Source organism: Toxorhynchites rutilus, chromosome 1, assembly GCF_029784135.1.
Source record: "Toxorhynchites rutilus septentrionalis strain SRP chromosome 1, ASM2978413v1, whole genome shotgun sequence".
In the NCBI taxonomy this organism is placed as follows: Eukaryota; Metazoa; Arthropoda; class Insecta; order Diptera; family Culicidae; genus Toxorhynchites; species Toxorhynchites rutilus.
Window position 1 is genome coordinate 53,048,989 of NC_073744.1, and position 5,937 is coordinate 53,054,925.

The 5,937-nt window shown below is 38.6% G+C and overlaps 1 protein-coding gene across 1 annotated transcript in view; it reads left to right on the forward strand.

Annotated features, from left to right (window-relative positions):
- The window catches only part of LOC129766851 ((E3-independent) E2 ubiquitin-conjugating enzyme), a 26,694-nt gene extending 26,356 nt beyond the window's left edge, over positions 1-338 (forward strand). Inside the window, exon 9 of the mRNA XM_055767455.1 lies at positions 1-338. This exon is cut by the window's left edge and continues 439 nt beyond it. The gene's annotated coding sequence lies outside the window, so the exon portion shown is untranslated.
- The last annotated feature ends 5,599 nt before the right edge of the window (positions 339-5,937 follow it).

Genomic DNA, 5,937 nt, shown 5'->3' on the forward strand with positions numbered 1-5,937 from the left:
AAAGTATCAAACAACACTAGATTTCAGATTTAATCTCTTCTAAATGTTTAGACAGGAATGGATTCATTGCTTAGGTTTGAAAAATCCTGAATGTCGAAGGTTTACATCGATGCGAAGGCTATTGGAATTGGAACAAAAACAAATTTACAGTTCACTGTTAATAGCTGCTTTGTTAAAATGTGAAATAGCGAAGAAAAAATTGAAAGCACAAACATGGCTTGTACTGGTATTGGATACGCCCGCTCTCTACGATTTATAACTCTTTGAATTGGATCACGCGAAACAGGATATTGTAGTAGTGCTGGGCGATAGCGAATAAATATTTCATCTATGAGAAAGTTTTTTCTACACCGATATTTATTTTGTGAAAATTCCCTGCAAATCTGGATTCTGAGTCGCTTCTTCTCACGTTCACCATTATCGAACATTATGTAGAACAGAATTTTGTTTTTTCCAACTTTAAACCTTTCCAGTAAATGAAGGTAAATTTCGTGGATGCGGGAAGAATTGTGAACTAATGAATAAAGGGCATTCTCCCGTATACACTTCACGGTGAAAGCGGTACGGTGTCTACATCTGGATACGAAATTAGTTTTTCACCAAAACTTATTATTATGATATGAAATCATCTTCAGATACATTTTTTGTACGAGATTATTTTACCACATGAAGAAAGCACAGTGCTCCATTCGCATTGAACACTTATTGGATACGGAAGTTAATTTTCATTTATAATTTCTATTTGAAAGGTTATCATTCACCTTTACTAACTCGTAAAACGTAGTTCAATGGCGTGCCGTGCATCTCATTTTCACCGTGAAGTGTAAACGGGAATAAGGCCCAAAGATAGCATGTTCGATCGATCGCATTGACCATCAGATCAACGGATTGGCATGATTCTACGTAATAAAGAACGAAAATCTTTACTCGGAAAAGAAACTGTACCAACGTTGAACGTTTTGTGATTCGTACCTCCGATTCAGGAAGAATCCAGCTTTCGGGGTAAGTAGATTTCTTGTTTCAATTTTTCGTAGTAATTCAATTATAAAATTATAAATATTTTAACATATTTTAAATGTTTTAAAAATATGTTAAAAGCTCCAAACCATTTCCTAGAATAAAATCGAACCTCTCCATGCATCATAATCATCATGATCTACAGTACGAACATTTCGCGATGGTAATACCATCTACCAGAGCTGAGCTATGGGGAGTCATGGACGAAAACGGCTTCCCCGTGAAGCTGACAAGTCTGGTTAAGGTTACGATGAATGGAATGCAGAGCTGTGTGCGAATATCGGGTGGATTATCTGATTCATTCGAGTCCCGCAGGGGGCTTCTCTTGCCTACTGTTCAACATTGTGCTAGAGGGTGTTATGAGACGAGCGGCGTTTAACTTGCGTGGTACGATTTTCTATAGATCCAGTCAATTCATTTGTTTCGCTGATGAAGTAGACATTATCGGCAGAACATTTGAGACGGGAGCGGAACATTACACCTGACTTAAGCACGATGCAGAGAGAATTGGACTGAAAATCAATGCGTCTAAAACCAAATACATGCTGCCTTCCGGATCCGAGCACGACAGGACCCGATTAGGTAAGTGTAACGATCGACGATGATGAGTTCGAGGTAGTGGACCAATTTGTCTACCTTGGCTCAATGGTAACGTCTGATAATGATACCAGCCGCGAGATCCGGAGACGCATTATCAATGAGAGCCGTACCTCGTATGGTCTCCACAAACACTTAAGGTCAAACAGACTTAGCAGTCGTGCGAAATGATCCCTGTATAAAACGCTAATAAGACCGGTTGACTTCTACGGGCACGAAACTTGAACAATACCCGGAGTCTTTGAACGACGAATGTTAAGAGCCATCGGCGTATGGAGGCGAAGGATGAACCTTTGGGCTGCCATACAAATGAAACACAAATTTCTGCATTTCTCGGGAATTAATCAAGCAAACGAAACCAAAGTTGGCATGTGAAGGTTTTAGGGTGCATAAAATGTTTCTATGGTGGTTAGATACTCCTCCCCCCTCTCAAGGGGGAGGGGTGACAAACTAATGAAGCATAAATATCTGCATAACTCGAGAACTAATCAAGCAAACAGAACCAAAGTTGGCATGTGAAGGTTTTGGGGTGCTCCCTCCCTCTCTACACATTTTTTTTTTTCAATTCACATGTTTCAACCAAACATGACAATTGAAAATTTTTGGAAAACTCTGAAAAAAATGGAAATGTTCAAAAAATTCAATTCGCATATGTTCTACAATTACATATTGACAAGCGTTATTAGTCCATTTGATGTTTGCGCTAACGAAATTGATCTTCGTTCGAAAGTGGAAAGGAAACGTGGATGTGATAACGAGAATAAATTTTGGGCGAGACGAAGTTTGCCGGGTCAGCTTGTAAATAAATAAAAATGCATCATGATACAGCAGGATCATACGGACTACGCTAAGCGAATGATTCATATTCAACTAATGTAGCAGATCCTGATTCACAAGTCTCAGAGAGTGCAAACTACATGATATTTTAGCTATTTCTAATTATATTTTTAATTTCTAACGCTGCTATCCCTTGAAATATATGTATTCATATAGACCGCATAGTATTACTAGCAACACCGCTCCAGAGAGAAACAAAACTCTCTCGTTTTAGCGTCGTTGCTCTCCGCAAATGGTGACCGAATGAGGACGTAATTTTTCTTGTATAATTGTTAAATGAGCTAATATTTTGCACAGGGTATATTATCGTGCAAATCAACATTTCGCGGCAAATTACGAATGAAAAATCGAGATAACTATTTTTATTGGTACACAAAACTTTCAAGTTTTTCACTTCCAAAATGTTATTAAAATCCACTAATTTAGATGTTCCAGTACTATATTCTGTACTAAATTTTCTCATCTTTCAAATGGAAACAACAGAATAGTCCTTCGTAGCGTACTTTTTAATGTAAAGCCAGTTGGAGGCAACAGAGTCCGCCACAAAAATAAGTTCTATAATTCTGTCATTGTTGAAATACGAACATATGCGTAGAAGGATTTTTTCCATCAAATATGATAGTCTATCATCTCCTGAGAGATTCTGGATAAATTTATTAGCATAAAAAACGAATAGAAAAAACTTTTTTTTGACCCGATTGTATACAGGATTCGATTATATAAAGTGAAAAGAAATCCGAGACTGTATATAATCGAGTCCGCCCTGTACTTATAACGAAAACTTCCTAAAATCATAATTTTCATTGTCATATGACCAATTTAAATTACGACTGATTTTTTAAAAGGGCGTATTCAAAATTATTGATCTTTCTTTCAAAAAATCATAACTTAAAATCCAGAGTTCTGATAAAAATATGATGGTTAACAAAATAGTTGGAAAATCAATAAACTATTTAGGAAAAATAACATTCAAATACACAGTTCAAAAATCTTACTCAAAATTGAATTTAATGTTAAAAACTTTTATATCTCATAAAAACGTCACACTAATGGGGAGTTGTTAGTTGGGAAGAAATTAAGTTACTTGAATCAAATCTTATCCGCATGCCTGAACAATCAGAATAAAAAAAATAAACAGGGATGAACGATTTCGTTACGACAACACCAGTACCTCCTCCTGCATTCGTGATTGCATCGTACGCGATTCTCTGTGCCGTAAGGGGCTGTCCACATACCACGTGGACAACTTTAGGGGGGGGGGGCGGTGGGTTAGGGTTTACGAAATTTCCATACTTGTCCATGGTGAGGGGGGGAGGGGGTATGGATAATGTCCACGTGGAAACGTTAAATACATAATTTGTAAAAAAGAATCGCATCTGTATTTAACAATAAATAAAATTAATTCTGCATTTCCGACAAATTTATCTGTATTTTTTCAAGGTTGAGCTGTCTGATAGTGCTTCCCTTTCGAAAATTTATATTTTTTCATTTCGTTGAACTTCTTTGTTAAAATGTGTATTCTGATAGTAACGTATATCAACCGAGAGCGGCCGATTTATTTTCATTAGTTAGAGGATAACGTCAAAAAGACAGAATGAACACACCGTAAAAGCATGTTAGAATGTTGTAATATTGAAAATACAAGACATTGTTTTCCTAGATGGAGTTTTCGGTTCAACTTCCGCTCTTGATAGAAAAACCGTTTCGCTTTCAAGGCTTCCAAGACTTCGCGAAACTGGAATACAAACAACAAATTCTTTTATAGATACACTCAACATATCTCTCGAGAGGTGTTGTTAGCAGTGATGCTCTACTTCGTTCTGGAATACGCTTTTATTGCGTTGCTCAGAAAGTTCATGCCGTCTGTTGCTCTTGCAACCGGAATTTCCAAAATGATAATCAACACAGTTTTTATGTACAGGTTAGATTATAATTTTCCTACGAATATATACATAATTTAATAGTTTAATAGTTGTTGCATGTAATGTGTGAGCAAACCATTTAGTCCTCCGCGTGATCTCAGGGAGATAGTCGGTAACCCAGCGCTTCCAGAATTGGTTGGCTAGGATCTGTGATGTGCACCAACTCATTCTTAGTGCAACGCCACTGTCATCTAAATTAGTAAGAGGTTTCGTTCCATTAGACGAACCGAGCAGGAAGTGGTTTGGAGTCAAAGCTGATGCATCGATGCATAGATCATCGATTGGTACATGAGTCAACGGCCGAGAGTTCACGATATTTTCAACTTCCGCCAACAAATTTCGAAGTACTTCTTCTGATAGTTTCCGAGGGGGTTTAATTGCCGCAAGATTCTTTTTTACACTTCCGATTAGTCGTTCCCAACTGCCACCCATATGTGGCGATGCAGGTGGGTTAAACAGCCATTCTGTATCCGTGCTAACGAACTCTTTCATGATATTCTCTTGGTTGATTTTAGACTCGATTTCGCACAATTTGCGATTTGCACCAATAAAATTTGTTCCACGATCACTGTAAAACCTTCGTGGCACACCGCGTCTAGCGATGAAGTTGCGCAGAGCCATTATACACGAGTCTGTACTCAATGTGTAAACTATTTCGATGTGAATTGCACGCACAGTTAAACAGGTGGCCAACATTCCCCACCGTTTCTCTGTGCGTCGTCCTACAGTTATATCCATAGGGCCAAAATAGTCCACGCCTGTATGAGTGAACGGTCGCGAATAAGCGGACAAACGTGCCAAAGGCAGATCAGCCATGATTGGCGGATGTGGAATAGCCGTATCGTTCTTGCATTTTTGACATGCTCTACGAACCTTTGCGTAGCAAACACGTATGCGGGGTACATGATACTTCTGCCGTACTTGATTAATAACGGTTTCATGATTCTGGTGATGATATCGGGCATGGTAATGGTTAATTATGAGGGTCGTAATATGGTGGTCTCGTGGTAGTATGATTGGATTTTTGGCATTTCCTGTAGTATACATACATAAGCCGATTCGACTGCACATTCGCAGTACTCCAAATTCATCCAACCATGGTGATAGATGATAGATTCGGCTGCTTTTGGGTACCATGTGGACAGTTTTGTCTGATCCCTGTGACGAAGATTTCAATCTAGTCATTTCGTTGGAAAATGCATCGTGTTGTGCCAAACGCACAATATATGTTTCGGCCTTCAGTAGCTCTGTTGAAGAAATTGATCCTGTGGTTTTCTGTTGATGTTCATTTTGTCTTCGACAATTTGATAGAAAGTGATAGACTAAAGCAACAATATTAACTAAACGTTTCCAGCATGAATAATTTGTGACCGAGACGATTGGATTCGGGAACGTATAGTGGAGTGAGAAACAATGGCGAAGCTCTTCGTTCGTGGTACTGATATCTACTGATGAACTCGGCCATTCTTGTTCTGAGCGCCAGAGAAATTCAGGGCCCTTGAACCATCTGCTCTCTTGGGTTAAATTGGGTTTTCCCATCCATTTAGTTCCATCGTCCGCAACG